Source organism: Meles meles, chromosome 7, assembly GCF_922984935.1.
Source record: "Meles meles chromosome 7, mMelMel3.1 paternal haplotype, whole genome shotgun sequence".
Taxonomy (NCBI): Eukaryota; Metazoa; Chordata; class Mammalia; order Carnivora; family Mustelidae; genus Meles; species Meles meles.
This window is the reverse complement of record NC_060072.1, coordinates 83,950,209-83,968,936: the sequence shown is the minus strand read 5'-3', so window position 1 is coordinate 83,968,936 and position 18,728 is coordinate 83,950,209.

Here is an 18,728-nt window from a genome sequence, read left to right as displayed (position 1 = left end):
TAGAGAGAAAGGATCAGGAGGAAGCCTGGAACAAACAGTTCAGAAGCCATGAAAACAGAATCAGGGAAATAAACGATGCCATGAAACGTTCCAACGTCAGAATTATTGGAATCCCTGAAGGGGAAGAAAAAGAAAGAAGTCTAGAAGATATAGTGGAAGAAGTTGTCTATGAAAATTTTCCCAATCTCACGAATGGAAACAATGTTCATGTACTAGAGGCAGAAAGATCTCCTCCCAAGATTTTAGATTCTCGAAAGTCCTCATGGCACCTTATAGTTAAAATGGGGAATTATGTTTCAAGAGAGACCCTCTTAAAAGCAGCTAGGACAAAGAAGCTTCTTACATACAGAGGAAAGCCCATTAGAATAATGTCAGACCTTTCCACAGAGACCTGGAAAGCCAGGAAGGGCTGGCAAAATATATTCAGAGTACTAAATGAGAAGAACATGCAACCAAGAATACTCTATCCAGCAAGACTGACATTTAAAATGGAAGGAGAGATAAAGAGTTTCCAAGACCGGCAAGGCTTAAAAGACTATGCAACCACCAAGCCGACACTGCAGGAAATATTAAGGGGGGTCCTATAAAAGAGAAAAAATCCTAAGAATATCATTGAACAGAAATATAGAAACAATCTATAGACAGAAAGACTTCAAAGGCAACACGATGTCAATAAAAACCTATCTCTCAATAATCACTCTCAATGTGAATGGCCTAAATGCGCCCATAAAACGACACAGGGTTGCAGATTGGATAAAACGACAGGACCCATCCATATGTTGTCTACAAGAGACCCATTTTGAACCTAAGGATACACCCAGACTAAAAGTGAAGGGATGGAGAAGCATCTTTCATGCCAATGGGCCTCAAAAGAAGGCCGGAGTAGCAATTCTCATATCAGATAAATTAGATTTTAAGCTAAAGACTGTAGTCAGAGATACAGAAGGACACTACATAATTCTTAAAGGTACTATCCGCCAAGACGATCTAACAATTGTGAATATCTATGCCCCCAATATGGGAGCACCCAACTACGTAAGAAAACTATTAATCAAGATAAAGAGCCATATTGATATGAATACAATAATAGTAGGAGATCTTAATACGCCTCTCTCAGAAATAGACAGATCATCGAAGCAGAAAATTAATAAAGAAATAAGAGCATTGAATGAAACATTGGACCAGATGGACCTCATAGACATATACAGTACATTCCACCCTAAAACAACAGAATACTCATTCTTCTCAAGTGCACATGGAACCTTCTCCAGAATAGACCACATACTGGGTCACAAAGCAGGACTCAACCGATACCAAAAGACTGACATTATTCCCTGCATATTCTCTGATCACAATGCTTTGAAACTGGAGCTCAATCACAAGGAAAAGTTCAGAAGGAACTCAAACACCTGGAAGCTAAAGACCACCTTGCTTAAGAATGCTTGGATCAACCAGGAGATCAAAGATGAACTTAAACAATTCATGGAAACCAATGAGAATGAAGACACCTCGGTCCAAAACCTATGGGATACAGCAAAGGCGGTTCTAAGGGGGAAATACATAGCCATCCAAGCCTCCCTCAAAAACATTGAAAAATCCAGAATACACCAGCTGTCTCTACACCTTAAAGAACTGGAGAATCAACAACAAATCAAACCAACTCCACATGCAAGAAGGGAAATAATCAAGATTAGAGCAGAGATCAATGAGGTAGAAACGAGAGATACAGTAGAACGTATCAATGAAACTAGAAGCTGGTTTTTTGAAAGAATTAATAAGATCGATAAACCATTGGCCACACTAATCCAAAAGAAAAGAGAGAAAGCCCAAATTAATAAAATTATGAATGAAAAGGGAGAGATCACAACTAACACCAAGGAAATAGAAACAATCATCAGAAATTATTACCAACAGTTATATGCCAATAAGCTAAGTAACCTGATGAAATGGATGCATTCCTGGAAAGCTACAAACTCCCAAAATTGAACCAGGAAGAAATTGACAACCTGAATAGACCGATATCTAGTAATGAGATTGAAGCAGTGATCAAAAACCTCCCAAAAAACAAGAGCCCAGGACCTGACGGATTCCCTGGGGAATTCTACCAAACTTTCAAAGAAGAAATAACACCAATTCTCCTGAAGCTGTTCCAAAAAATTGAAGCAGAAGGAAAACTTCCAGACTCTTTTTATGAAGCCAGAATTACCCTGATCCCCAAACCAGGCAAAGACCCTACCAAAAAGGAGAATTTCAGACCAATATCACTGATGAATATGGATGCAAAGATTCTCAACAAGATCCTAGCAAACAGGATCCAGCAGCACATTAAAAAGATTATCCACCATGACCAGGTGGGATTCATCCCTGGGTTGCAAGGTTGGTTCAACATTCGCAAATCAATCAGTATGATAGAACACATCAATAAGAGAAGAGAGAAGAACCACATGGTCCTCTCAATTGATGCAGAAAAAGCATTTGACATAATCCAGCATCCGTTCCTGATGAAAACGCTTCAAAGTATAGGGATAGAGGGAACATTCCTGAACTTCATAAAATCTATCTATGAAAGACCCACAGCAAATATCATCCTCAATGGGAAAAAGCTTGCAGCCTTCCCGTTGAGATCAGGAACACGACAAGGATGCCCACTCTCACCACTCTTGTTCAACATAGTATTAGAAGTTCTAGCAACGGCAATCAGACAACAAAGAGAAATAAAAGGTATCCAAATTGGCAAGGAAGAAGTCAAACTCTCTCTCTTCGCAGATGACATGATTCTTTATATGGAAAACCCCAAAGACTCCACCCCCAAACTACTAGAACTCATACAGCAAATCAGTAACGTGGCAGGATACAAACTCAATGTACAGAAATCAGTGGCTTTCTTATACACTAACAATGAAAATACAGAAAGGGAAATTAGAGAATCGATTCCATTTATATAGCACCAAGAACCATAAGATACCTGGGCATAAACCTAACCAAAGAAGTAAAGGACCTGTACTCGAGGAACTACAGAACACTTATGAAAGAAATTGAAGAAGACACAAAAAGATGGAAGACTGTTCCATGCTCTTGGATTGGAAGAATAAACATTGTTAAAATGTCTATACTGCCTAGAGCAATCTATACTTTTAATGCCATTCCGATCAAAATTCCACCGATATTTTTCAAAGAGCTGGAGCAAATAATCCTAAAATTTGTATGGAGTCAGAAGAGACCCCGAATTGCTAAGGAAATGTTGAAAAACAAAAACAAAACTGGCGGCATCACGTTACCCGATTTCAAGCTTTACTACAAAGCTGTGATCACCAAGACAGCGTGGTACTGGCATAAAAACAGACACATAGACCAGTGGAACAGAGTGGAGAGCCCAGATATGGACCCTCAACTCTATGGTCAAATAATCTTCGACAAAACAGGAAAAAATATTCAATGGAAAAAAGACAGTCTCTTCAATAAATGGTGTTGGGAAAACTGGACAGCGATATGTAGAAGAATGAAACTCGACCATTCTCTTACACCGTTCACAAAGATAAACTCGAAATGGATAAAAGACCTCAACGTGAGACAGGAATCTATCAGAATCCTAGAGGAGAACATAGGCAGTAACTTCTTCGATATCAGCCACAGCAACTTCTTTCAAGATAAGTCTCCAAAGGCCAAGGAAACAAAAGCAAAAATGAACTTTTGGGACTTCATCAAGATCAAAAGCTTCTGCACAGCAAAGGAAACAGTCAACAAAACAAAGAGGCAACCCACGGAATGGGAGAAGATATTTGTAAATGACAGTACAGACAAAAGGTTGATATCCAGGATCTACAAAGAACTTCTCAAACTCAACACACACAAAACAGATAATCATATCAAAAAATGGGCAGAAGATATGAATAGACACTTCTCCAATGAAGACATACAAATGGCTATCAGACACATGAAAAAATGTTCATCATCACTAGCCATCAGGGAGATTCAAATTAAAACAACATTGAGATACCACCTAACACCAGTTAGAATGGCCAAAATTAGCAAGACAGGAAACAACGTGTGCTGGAGAGGATGTGGAGAAAGGGGAACCCTCTTACACTGTTGGTGGGAATGCAAGTTAGTGCAGCCACTTTGGAGAACAGTGTGGAGATTCCTGAAGAAATTAAAAATAGAGCTTCCCTATGACCCTGCAATTGCACTGCTGGGTATTTACCCCAAAGATACAGATGTAGTGAAAAGAAGGGCCATGTGTACCCCAATGTTTATTGCAGCAATGGCTACGGTCGCCAAACTGTGGAAAGAACCAAGATGCCCTTCAACGGATGAATGGATAAGGAAGATGTGGTCCATATACACAATGGAGTATTATGCCTCCATCAGAAAGGACGAATACCCAACTTTTGTAGCAACATGGATGGGACTGGAAGAAATTATGCTGAGCGAAATAAGTCAAGCAGAGAGAGTCAAGTATCATATGGTCTCACTTATTTGTGGAGCATAACAAATAACATGGAGGACATGGGGAGATGGAGAGGAGAGGGAGTTGAGGGAAACTGGAAGGGGAGATGAACCATGAGAGACTATGGACTCTGAAAAACAACCAGAGGGTTATGAAGGGGCGGCGGGAGGGGGTGGGGTGGGGTGGGAGGTTGAGGAACCAGGTGGTGGGTAATAGGGAGGGCACGTACTGCATGGAGCACTGGGTGTGATGCCAAAACAATGAACACTGTTATGCTGTAAATAAGCAAATAAAAATAAATAAATTAATTTAAAAAAATCTTTCAAAAATAAAAATAAAATAAAATGAATAAAGCTGAAAAAAAAAAGAGATAACTAAAAATTTGATCACTGATGGGCAATTTGATATTCAAGGATTACTATTAATGTTACATAGTATGTTATGTTTATGGTTTATGGTTATGTTGATGATGTTTAAATAAGAAAGTCCTCTTCTTTGGGGACTGAAATATTTATAAATGAAGCAATATCATGTCTGGAACTTGTTTCAAAACAATATGGGAGGGAAAAGTGAAAAGGGTAGTGATGTGCTGGTAAATGTTGGCTTGGGGGTGGGTTTCAAGGAGGCCTTATTTGTAGCATTTGTATCATCTCTGATTGTCCTGGTGTAAAATACACCATGACAGATTTCAAGCTGTCAAGCTGTGAGACAGAACTTGGTGTTGCAAAAAGTTGTTTACAATCCACTCTTGAAGAGGTATGAACTGATCCCAGCACACCACTGGAGAAGGTATACAGGTTAAAGAAGGCTGGCCAAGGGGCTGGTAAGTTGCTCGCCCTAGGGGTGGGTACAAGCAACTTGGTTACCTTATCCCGCATGTTTGAAATTCTCCATAATGAAAACACTTTATTTATTTATTTATTTATTTTAAGATTTTATTTATTTATTTGACAGAAAGAGAGAAATCACAAGTAGGCAGAGAGGCAGGCAGAGAGAGAGGGCGAAGCAGGCTCCCCAATGAGCAGAGAGCCCGATGCGGGCCTCAATCCCAGGACCCTGGGATCATGACCTGAGCTGAAGGCAGAGGCTTAACCCACTGAGCCACCCAGGCGCCCAACAAAACACTTTAAAATGAAATGATTCACTTTCCTTCTCTCAGAAAATGTGCAAAACAGACCACATTAGATACCAAAGGGAATAAGAAAACTCCGTTTAAGAGTTTTGTTCTTGTTGCTAAGTGCTGTTTTGGACTTAAATTAGCTCTTGGCGAATTTATTGAATTATCTGAATTAAGTAAAAGATTCTTGCTTTTTCTTAAATCACAGGGATGAAAGTGAAATAATATGTTGAAATATATATGTATATAAATGTACTAACGTGTGTGAGTTTGTGTATGTGTATCTTCAATCCTCCATGAAGCTTTGAAGTCCTTCCCTTAGAACATATACCTGATTTAGGCAATGATGATTATAGACTACTTTCACAGGCATTTCAATGTGAACTATGAAGAAAACAAATACAAAGTTTCCCAGCTAAAAATAACTTGGAATATCTTTATGATACTTTCCCAAGTAAAATAATGCAGTAAAACTTACAAAAGTATAATTTCATAATACTAAAGTGTATTTGGGATAATACTAAATGACACAACTTCATTGGAAAGTAAATTGCTCCTTTGTTCATAAATTCCAAGAACACTTCTCAAAAAGCTCGATGATGTTTTATATTAAACTTAGCAGCATGAAATCTAGACTTTTAATCACAAACATAATAATAATGGTATTTATTTGATATTTACCATGTGCCAGAAAACTGTGCTAGGCATTTGACACAAGCTAACTAATTGAATCTTTTCAATAACACCATGAGGCAGGTATTATTATGATGCCCATTTTACAGATTAGGAAACAGAGAGAATAAGGTAACACTACTAGTAAAGGGTAGAGCCAGAATTTGAACCTAAGTAGCAAAACAGCTGGGCTCCCAGAGTTGAGCTGGAGACCCAGTCCTCATCAAGGAGAGAGAGAAGTCATAGCCAGTTACATCGCCTTACTCAGATGCCAGCTGTGGCAGAGTGGAAAGCATTGGAGCAGAGGGGGTACTCCACCTTAAAATGGCTACATCACTCTGAGCAAGTTACTAAATCTCTTTGCATTTCAATTTCTCATTTATAAACTGCAGATCTTTAAGGGGTTTTTTCCAGGTCAAAAATTACAATGTAATCAAATCATGATTTTGATGGGTGATATTGATTATTAGCACACATTTAGTCTATTTTCAAAATTCAAGCATATTTCCCCAACTTTGTCTATAAGGAAATATGTCCAAATTTTTAAAAACCAGATATCTCAGAGAGCTCTTCTGCAATATAGATCCTGCATTTATTGGACTTTATTTTGTCACTATTTTCCCCTAAAATGTTCCAATGCTCAATTCTAATCCAGTATCTCTGGTACTTAATTTGTTAAAATTGTTACCCAGACAAATAAACAAGAAAGTACTGTTGTAAACTGAGGCAGAATAACAAAAGGAATTCAAGACTGATGATGAGAAGTGGCGGGGAGAATAGGTGGGTGTGTTGGTTACCCTGCCTGAAGGACACAAATGAACTTTGCCATCTGGTATTCATGCCCTGGAAAGTCTCTTCCAACATTGGATCAGATATGACTAGGTGATCAATAAATTGATGCAGAAATTATAGGAAGAAAGAAAGGGAGGGAGGGAGGAAAGGAGGAAATAAGGAAGAAAGGAAAAAAGCAGAAAGAAAGAAAGCCCTGTTTCTTTGGAAAGTTAAATCCAGGTTTATCAATTAACTTACATAGAGCCTTTATTTTATAATGTTATTGTTAGTCAGTTAATATTTTAATGTCCAGTTCCTAATTTCCCCCATTTTACAAAGTACATGGGCACCTGCATATACATTGGACCCTTTTGGTTGAGAGGGTTAGGATGCAGAGAAATTGTCATCACGAATTTATTTCACATTTCCTGCCTGTCATTATCCAATTACTACTTACGCAGATATTCTTAATAAACCCTGTGTATCAGAATACTTTGTACCACACAATTTACATTGAACTTTACAACGGAAAGGGCAGCTTTTCATCTTCTGCTGCAATTTTTAATTTCTATGGGTCTCTCTTTCCATTGTTCTTTTTCCTTTATATTCAACCACTCTCCTGAAAAGAACCTAATGCAACATTTTGTATTGCTATTCCATCACCCACTCTATTAATCAAGATATTAAACATGCAATGAGCAATCCCACTCAAACCCCACTTGGAGCTTCACATATTATTACCATGACCTCGTTATCTACAGACCCTCAGCCAGTTTTCATTGACTCATTCCATTTGTGATCGCTCATGTTTAAGTCTAATCTGAGTTATTTAAAATTGCATGAGGAATTGGCAAATGATTTGATAATGTTCAAATATAACTGCTGTCCCATAAGGGAATGATTTCATAATTCTATCAAAACTGCAATTGGTTTTGTCAGAAGCAATTTGTTTTATAGAACCCATTGCTTACTTCAAATTACCATTCCCTCAGCTTTTAGATATTTGCATTTTCTTTTAATGTTTCTGACATTATGTGATGGTGCTGGGCTTAGATTAAAAAGATTTATTGCTGTCCTTCATATTTAAATATGATGGGACACGATGTAGAAAAACAGCTAAAAAAAAAAAAAAAAACCCACAAGGTGATCTGCAAGGCCTGAGTGTTACATGCAGAGGAAATTTATCAAATATTCTCTTTGTATATTTTGTTTTGCTCTGAAGGCTGCATGGGATTTTTGCTGGACTTGAGCCACCCAAATCTCCAATTATAGTATCTCAGCCTAATCTGCCTGCTATTGTCAATTCCTTATAATAATATACCGGGCTCCATTACCCACAGCATGCTTTTTCCTGGGCCACCTGCTTTTAGGTGTAACATTTCTGCGGTATCTTTTGAATCACTGCTGCCGTTCTTACCATTTCATTGTCACTACAATCACAGTCATCAGGCAACATATCTTGAACTTCTATATATGCTAGATTGGCACACATCACAGAGAAGTCTTTTTCTCTGCTCTTGAAAGAAGATGAAATGGCAATATAGATTTTTCTTATCACTAACCTTGTTTTACTGATAACAACCATTTATTATTATGTGCCAGACACCATGTTAAGCAATCTATAAGCATTATTTTATTTAAACCTCGAGATAGGAACTTCTAGCTGCATTTTACAGATGACAAATTGAAATTTAGTGAAGGTTGGTAATTTGCTCAAAATCACAAATGCATTGATGGAGCCACCCTTCAATTCTTGGAAGATCTATAGAGATGGAGGGACTTCTGACCACAAGAGGACAGACGAAGGGAGCTGAAACCCATGTCACATTTATAGATTGTTAAGTATGAGGCAGGTGGGAGGCTCAGGGAAGGGAGGGAAAGCAGAGTCTCCTAAGTGGGTGGATGAAAAAAGAACAGGAGGGATACAGAAAAAAGTAACCTTGTTTCAGAGCTCTTCATTTCATTAATATGAAATACTTTCCTTGGTTTTATTTAATACTTTTCACCTTGAATTCGAATTCATCTTATTTTAATGCAATAGCTGAATGAGCTGAGCTTAATAGGATAATTATAAAGCAAGTTTATTCTTTCCCACCACTCCTTTTCACTAAACTTGCTCTATCAAACAATCTATTCCTTGTCCTTGGATGAATTCTTGGACAGGTCCCATAGTTCTTTGGATCACTCTTAGACAATATATGAATTATCTTTTTGTTGTGACATGCAGAGGACCAACCCAGTGTGATAATGACAACTCCAAACTCCGTTTTATTCAGTCTCTCCTTTACACAGGTTTGAATTTGCTCCAGTGTGGATGTCTGCACCAGGGAAGAGGGATGTGGTCAACTTCTCTCTCCTTTGCTCCCTCTTTCCACCAGGGCTGGGCCTGGAGGAAAGGGATAAGGTATCACCTGCTACTCTTGTGATCTAGAGGTTCCAAGCTAACTCTTGGAAATAGTTTTGTGGGTTTCTTAGAGATTGCCCCAGTGAAACATGCCATTGTTGATCCCTTGACACCAGTGGGTTTTTCCCCCACTTCTTTCTCAGCCCCAGGATTCCAATGGATTACCCTTCGACTAGGGGCCATCATACTCTCAGCAGTCCATTTGGGGAAAGAGTCCTCTTCTGGACTACAGGTCAGCTCCCTCACCCTCTCCCCAATCCATGGGTTCATTTTCCCCAGGAAATACACACCCTGCACCAGCCATCGTATTGCCATTAACAACTGTGGCTTGCTTCTTAAGCAGCCTTGCTTTCTCTCCTTTGCTGCTTCAAGCCAATCTAGCCACAGCTTTTACACAGTCCATATGCCCTCCTAACTCCAGGGACTCCAATCAAACTCTCCAAAGGAAGCCCTCTTCTCTTGGCATGGGGTAAAGGGGAATGATACCCCCGCTTTGCCCATGACAGTGGAAGAAGCACAGAATTTCCAACAACTCTCTCCAGTATACGCCTTTCACCCCGTATTCTATTGGAGGCTGAATAAGAAGGCTTACCATTTCTTTCTTTTTTAAAAATTTTATTTATTTATTTGAGGGGGTGGGAGGAGAGAGAGAGAGAGAACAAAGGAGCAGGGCAGAGGGCCAGAGGGAGAAGCAGACTCCCCACTGAGCAGGGAGCCCAGCTCAGGCTTGATCCCAGGACCTCAGGATCATGACCTGAGCCAAAGGCAGACACTTAACCAACTGAGACACCCAGGTGTCCCAGTCTTAATATCTCTTAGCATGTCCTATTTGGAGAGTTTTGATGCCTCACTTTAGACTGTGGGGTCCCTGGTACCCACTGCATTGTTTTTAGCATCTGGGCCCTCAGCCAAAATGGGGACACAGAAGTCATTTCAACATTCTCTTACATTGGTACTGCTATTCATGTCTTCTTTTTGTTAGTATTTGCTCATAGACCTTCTCCCATCCTTTATTTTCAACTTCCCCATGTCATTTTGCTTTAGACACTTCTTATAAACAGTTGATTTTTTTAAAAGGGATTTTTTTTTAAAGATTATTTATTTATTTGACAGAGAGAGAGACAGCGAGAGAGGGAATTCAAGTAGAGGGAGTCAGAGAGGGGGAAGCAGGCTTCCCACCAAGCAGGGAGCCCGAAGCGGGGCTCGATCCCAGGACCCCGGGACCATGACCTGAGCCGAAGGCAGACACTTAACGATTTAGCCACCCAAGGTGCCCCAAACAGTTGATTTTTTAAAAAAGATTTTATTCACCTATTGTAGACATTGCTGCTATAAACATTCGGGTACACGTGCCCCTTCGGATCACTACATTTGTATCTTTAGGGTAAATACCCAGTAGTGCAATTGCTGGGTCATAGGGTAGTTCTATTTTCAACATTTTGAGGAACCTCCATGCTGTTTTCCAGAGTGGCTGCACCAGCTTGCATTCCCACCAACAGTGTAGGAGGGTTCCCCTTTCTCTGCATCCTTGCCAGCATCTGTCATTTCCTGACTTGTTAATTTTAGCCATTTGACTGGTGTGAGGTGATATCTCATTGTGGTTTTGATTTGTATTTCCCTGATGCCGAGTGACGTGGAGCACTTTTTCATGTGTCTGTTGGCCATCTCGATGTCTTCTTTGCAGAAATGTCTGTTCATGTCCTCTGCCCATTTCTTGATTGGATTGTTTGTTCTTTGGGTGTTGAGTTTGCTAAGTTCCTTATAGATTTTGGATACTAGCCCTTGATCTGATATGTCGTTTGCAAATATCTTCTCCCATTCTGTCAGTTGTCTTTTGGTTTTGTTAACTGTTTCCTTTGCTGTGCAAAAGCTTTTGATCTTGATGAAATCCCAATAGTTCATTTTTGCCCTTGCTTCCCTTGCCTTTGCCGTTGTTCCTAGGAAGATGTTGCTGCGGCTGAGGTCGAAGAGGTTGCTGCCTGCGTTCTCCTCAAGGATTTTGATGGATTCCTTTCTCACATTGAGGTCCTTCATCTGTCCATCAACAGATGAATGGATAAAGAAGATGTGGTATATATACACAATGGAATACTATGCAGCCATCAAAAGAAATGAAATCTTGCCATTTGCGATGACGTGGATGGAACTAGAGGGTATCATGCTTAGTGAAATAAGTCAATCGGAGAAAGACAACTATCATATGATCTCCCTGATATGAGGACGTGGAGAAGCAACATGGGGGGTTAGGGGGATAGGAGAAGAATAAATGAAACAAGATGGGATTGGGAGGGAGACAAACGATAAATGACTCTTAATATCACAAAACAAACTGGGGGTTGCTGGGGGGAGGTGGGATTCGGAGAGGGGGAGGGGGTTATGGACATTGGGGAGGGTATGTGCTATCGTGAGTGCTGTGAAGTGTGTAAACCTGGCGATTCACAGACCTGTACCCCTGGGGATAAAAATACATTATATGTTTATAAAAAAAAAAAAATTGGAAGCGGAGGTGAACCATAAGAGACTATGGACTCTGAAAAACAACCTGAGGGTTTTGAAGGGTCAGGGGTGGGAGGTTGGGGGAACAGGTGGTGGGTAATAGGGAGGGCACGTTTTGCATGGAGCACTGGGTGTTGTGCAAAAACAATGAATACTGTTATGCTGAAAAAACAAATAAATTAAAATGGTTCTCAGTTAAAAAAAAGAAAAAAAAAGATTTTATTCACCTATTTGACAGAAAGGGCAGGGGAGCCCAAACAGGGGGAGTGGCAGACAGAGGGAGAGGGAGAAGCAAACTCCTCGAAAAGGAGAGAGCCTGACATTGGGCTGAATCCTAGGACCCTGGGATCATGACCAGAGCCAAAGGCAGATGTTTAACTGACTGAACCACCCAGGCACCCCTAAACAGCTGATTTTTTAAACCCAATATATAAGTCTCTGAATTTTTTTAAAAAGATTTTTATTTATTTATTTGACAGAGATCACAAATAGTCAGAGAGGCAGGTGGGGCGGGGGGGGGGGGACGCAGGCTCCCTGCTGAGCCCCCAGTGTGGGGCTCGATCCCCGGACCTTGGGATCATGACCTGAGCCGAAGGCAGAGGCTCTAACCCACTGAGCCACCCAGGCACCCCAAGTGTCTGAATTTTAATTAGGTACATTCAACTCATTCATAGTGTATTGAATTTATTTCTGCCATCTTATCTTTTTTGTTTCCCATACTTTCTGGTTTTTTCTTCTCCCTATCTCCTTTTCTTGGCTTTGGAAGAACTGACTGAATTTTATTTTTTTTTTTTCCTCAAATCATTTGAAAGCTGTACAGTTTATTTCTCTTTTAATGGTTTCCTTTATTTAAATATTAAAACTTTTTTCTAATAATATCTGGCATTAATCAGAATCTATATCCCTTAAACAATATAAGAATCATATTGAGATTTTATTGCCCCTACAGCTGACCAACCCTCCCTCCCATCACCCATGTTGATTTAAATCTTCTTGGATTTTGATTACTGATTGTTATTTTAACAACCTATGCCAGTTTCTAGGCTATCAGGCCAATTTTATGATGTCATTCTCCTAATCAGGCTCTTGAGCAAATGATATCATCTTTGTCTGGACTCTGCACACTTTCTCTTTGCTTTGAAGAATTTCTAAAGCAAACTGGGGCAGTTCTCATTGGGAGAGGCAGAGAGCAGAGTGGGAAAGCCTCTGTGGCTAAGCCTTCGTTCCTGCTTTGCTCTCCATTGCTCATTTGGATGGAGCATTTTTTTTTAAAGATTTTATTTATTTATTTGACAGAGAGAGATCACAAGCAGACATAGAGGCAGGCAGAGAGAGAGAGAGAGGGAAGCAGGCTCCCTGCTGAGCAGAGAGCCCTATGCGGGACCCGATCCAGGACCCCGAGATCATGACCTGAGCCGAAGGCAGTGGCCCAACCCACTGAGCCACCCAGGCGCCCCTGGATGGAGCATTTTTAACCTTCCCTTGTTTCCTCGCCTGCTTTCATCTTAACATGATCCTGACCACTCTCTATCCAAGCCCCTATACCTCTACCCAATTCTTTATTTTACTTTATTCTTTATTTTACTTCTTAGCACTTGAAAGAAAAATACCAAAAACATACTCAATGATTTCAACTTAGGATCTGCGAAGGCAAGGAGTAAGCTGGTTTCATTGTAGCCATGAGCAATTCTCACCCCAGCTCAATTTTATGAGATGCTAGCTTTGGTCATCATCTCCAGACAAAGTTGGAAGTCACTTGGTCTGTTGTCCTTCAAGACTCTGGATTCTTGGAGATCCTGCTTGTGTTGCTCCCCATGGTCAGGCAGAGCGGTAGCCTGATGGTCAGTTGTCATTGCTTCTTGGCTGATTTAATAATTCTGCAGGCTGTGGTGAAAGAACGCTTCGGGCTCCCCAGCCTCAGGCTATGGCGCCCTCTAGTGGCCATTGACGGGCTACACCGTCCCCACCGAGTTCTAGCACACTGACCCCCGCCCAGTGCTCTAGCCACATGCAGTGGCATTGTGGTTATTCAAGAGCCCTCTCCTCAGTAGGAGGAGACTCAGAGAGGTTGGGCACGTCTGCCCCTCGTGTGACAGGAGACTACACCACTACAGATGAACACTAACAGTGGGTAACAGAGGATGCCATTGTGGGGAGAGGAAGTGCGGCTTTTGCTATCTTAAAATGTCGGCCTTGCTTGACTACAAGTCCGTGATCACTGAGCTTCTAGGACAGGGTTTGGGAAAGTATGGCTCATGGGTCAAATCCAGCCTACCTGTTTTTGTGCACCCACAGGCAAAGAATGCTTTTTATATTTTTAAATGGTTGAGAAAACAGAAATCAAAAGAATAACACTTCATATGAAAATTATATGAAATTAAAATTTTCAGGGGTACCCAGTTAAGCATCTGACTCAATTTTGGCTCAGGTCATGATCTCAGGGTCATGAGATGGGAGCCCTGTGTTCAGTTCTGTGCTCAACTGGGAGTCTCTTTGAGATTCTCTCCCTCTGCCCCTCCCCCAGCTCGTGTGCCCTCTCTCTCTCTCTCAAATGAATAAATAAATCTTTAAAAACATCTTCCATTCCATAAATAAGGTTTTATCAGAATATGGTCATATTCATTAATACATTGCCTACAGCTACTTCCATGTCACATCAGCAGAGTTAAATAGTTGTGACAGAGACCCTATGGCCCACAAAACAAAAAAAATTTACTATCAGCCCTTTACAAAAAATGTTTGCTGACTTCTCTTCTAGAAGATCCGTGTGTTCTAGTTCATTGAATAGGGTAAGAATGTCTATGGGGCCTTGCAGGGAAGGTGAATTTACATGGTGAAGGTCTTAACTGAAGATTTTAGATTTAATACACTAAGCTATGAGGAGACTTTAAAGCTGGTGCCAGGGGTACCTGGTGGCTCAGTCAGTTAAGTGTCTGCCTTCAGCTCAGGTCATGATCTCGGGGTCCTGGGATCGAGTCCACACTGGGCTCCCCGCTCGGTGGAAAGTTTTCTTCTCCCTCTCCCTCTTCCCCTACTGTGTTCTCTCTCTCAAATAAATAAATAAATAAATAAAATCTTTTTAAAAAATTTAAAGTTGGTGCCAGGATCAAAGCAAGTACATTCTGAAGACTCAACAGAGCATGAGTGGTAAGAAGGACTGAATGAGAGGAGATTCTGAGGTAGGGAGGCCAGTGATGAGGAATAAGAGTTGAGGGCCTACAGTAAGGAGTGTTCAGGAAGAGGAAGAAGTGGTTACTTGTGGTGCCTTGGGTACCATTTCAGAGGGCAGCAGACAGGATGTCATCAAAGAGGTGGAGACAAAGAGGCCGAGGCCATCAGTAGGATAGAGTCAGGAAACACCAACAACATATATCCACAGGACACAGGAACATTTCTGAGGGTGACCTAGTTTTACCAACTGGTATCATTCTTACCCAAATGACAATGCAGGTAGATTTACTTTTGCTTTCCACTAGCATTTTTTTTTTTTTAAGATTTTATTTATTTGCCAGAGAGAGAGAGAGTACACATAAGCAGGCAGAGAGGCAGGCAGAGGCAGCGAGAGAAGCAGGCTCCCCGCCGAGCAAGGAGCCTGATGCAGGACTCGATCCCAGGACCCCGGGATCATGACCCGAGCTGAAGGCAGGGGTTTAACCAACTGAGCCACCCAGGCGTCCCTCCACTAGCATTTTAAAATACAACTTGGCACATAAAAGATTATGGACATGGAAGAAAGAGATGGACACATAAAGGAAGTAGTTTGAGACTGATGGGTATCATTGTATAAATTCCTGGGTAGAAATAGCTGGGGAATTCTCCAAGCTAATGTCTTTTCCTAATTCCCGTGAAGTAATAACATTTCTGCCCAGAAACCTCTGGGCTCCTTGCTGTGTGTTTCCATTAGATTGAAATTAATTGGTATGATCAGAGTTATTAAGAAGAAATCAGCATAGTTTCCAAAGCAAAGAAGGCTATGTAATTATTCCTATAAAGTTATATCAGAAAATAAACTATTATTTCAGCCTTGAAAAGCTTTGTAAGCAAATCTGTTTACCGTAAGAAAGGGGAAAGCCATGAAGTTAGTATTTTTTAAAAGGAAGTGTATTGCAAAATGAAGAGAACTTTTTCACATTACATGAACTTGGCATATAGTACTATGCACACCACTCAGAACTGATCTTCAGTTTGTGACTGTATTAGCAATTATAAGGTCAAAATTAAAATTTGAGTTTAAGACTTTGGTGAAATGAAATGTAGTGGAAAGAACAGTTAATTTTTACCTTTTACATTTCCATTTCAGGGAGGAGAAATTTTTCTACAAGAACAGTTTAATGGCAGCAGAGGTTTTTGAAATAGATATAGGATGGGATTTTTTTTTTTAGATGGAAATTCACTGTTGTAAAATAGTTACATAGGACAAATTTGAGAGTAAGCCCCTGAAATTTTATATGTTTCATTTTTCTCTTATCATCCTCCAGTTTCTATGTTACTCTTAGTTCATCGCTTCCTATTACACAACTTAACTCTTTCAAAATAATTTTTAAAATGATGTTATATTTAAGAGTCTGTAAGATGGGAAGGCTGTCTGAGATTTTTAGCCACAAAAAAGTCAGTAATGATACACTAGAAACCATGATTGGGATCAAATTAAGACTTACAGAACACCTTATCTACACAAATGTGAAAGAGTCCAAATGACTTAAAATTCATTATTTCAGAAGCAATTCTTAACAAAATATATGCACTTTAGATAGGTATACAGAAATCACACATTGAAAGAGGGAAAGAGGGGCGCCTGGGTGGTTCAGTGGGTTAAGCCTCTGCCTTCAGCTCAGGTCATGATCTCAGGATCCTGGGATCGAGCCCCACATCCGGCTCTCTGCTCAGCGGGGTGCCTGCTTCCTCCTCTCTCTCTGCCTACCTATGATTTCTCTGTCAAAAAAATAAAAAATAAAAATAAAAAAATTTTAAAAGAGGGAAAGAAAGAGAAATTTCAAAAGAATAAAAAACAAAAACAAAGCAGTAATCTATTCTTGGTGTTCTTTCTGCCCCGCCTCTCCCAGCACTGAATGACTCACATCCACTCTCCTTCCTCACAAAAGGCTGTCCAATGTTAAATGTTAAAAGTGTCAAATGTCAAATGTTAAATGACATTTAAAAAGTCAGGTTTCTGACTCCTGCTGGCTATTGGTCCAGTTTGGCTATTGCTTAAAACACAATATTTTCTTTGGAGAAAAGCAGATAAGTAAATAATAAGTGCCAAGATAATCTAAGGAGATTTGAGAGTACTCAGAAGAGAATTTTACCCAGACTACGATTTTAGAACAATATAATACACCTAAATAGAATTAAGTGTTCATACTTTGGGGTCAGAAGATTTTATTCTGAATTCTGTCACTTCCTAGTTCATCTGAATGAGTTAATTTCTCTAAGCCCAAGACTCATAATCTATATAGGAAAAAACTATGATGTATTATATATCTGCTTGGCACACGTAAATATATAACATATGTTAATGCTTGCTTTTATAAGGTTATTTAGAGGAATAACTGAAGTAAAGCAATAATGCTTACCATGGTGTTTTGCATATAATAAATACAGAATAAATGTAATTTATTATTAGCTTCACTTTTCTGACAACCTCATTTAAAGGGTAATGGCGAGGCAACTTGTCACTTTTGGATAAAAGGGTTTTATCTCCAATTTTAATAATAGGCACTGCAGAGCTACCTCGGTGGCTCAGATGGTGAAGCATCTGCCTTCAGCTCAGGACATGATCTCAGGGTCCTGGGATCGAGCCCCATGTTGGGCTCTCAGCTAGGCAGGGAGTCTGCCTCTCCCCCTGCTGGTGCTCTCTCTGTCTCTCTGTCTCTCAAATGAATAAATAAAATCTTTAAAAAAAATTATAGGCACTATAATTTACTAAGTGTCTACTATATGCCAGGTGCCTTATATACAATGTCTCACTTAATTGGCAAAGGATCTTGCTGAATATGTATTATCATTCTCACTTTATAAGTTCAGAACATGAACTGGACATGTTAAGTAACTTTCCCAGAGTTTCACAGATATTATTACTGCTAAACCTAAATAAATCCATACATATCTGGTTTCATAGCCCACATTCTCGGGCACAGATGGCAAGTAAATTTTGATTCAAATATTAAGTTAAGAATACCAAAAAAGCTATCCAAGACTACTGGGTCATATCAAAAGAACTTGAGATTTCTCTTGGGAGCCCTCTTACTGGTCGGATATAAGACAACTTCAGCATCAGAAACAATAATGGCTGCCTTAAGTTGAAACACACAAGATGTATTAAAAATTATGAGTTCACTTTAATCCTTTAATTTAAAAAAAGTTCATTTGACATTTTTGGAGGCTGCTAGAGTACTAGCACATTATTCTGGAAATAAAAATGAATAAAAGGAAAGTATCAAGTATTTATCTTACTTTCCCACCATAAACCCTCTGGGTAAGATATATGAATATCTGATGAATCCCAGGTGAGTGTAAAGGTCCTGAAAGGCACACGCCTACCGTATTCAAGAAACAACAGAGAGGCTGTGTGGATGAATCCTAATACGAGAGGCCAAGAGTACTGTAAGATGAGATCAGAAGGGAAACTGGGGTTGGAGTTGGTGTGTAAAGTTCTCTAGGTCTTTTAAAGGCTTTATTATTTACTTTGAGAAAAACAGCAAGATTTTGAACAAAGAAGTGACATAATCTGACTTTTGGTGTAAGAGTCACTATGTTGTGTTGAGACTACATTGAAGGGGGAGCAGGAGTAAAATCAGGGAGACCAGGTAGGGGTGCCTGAG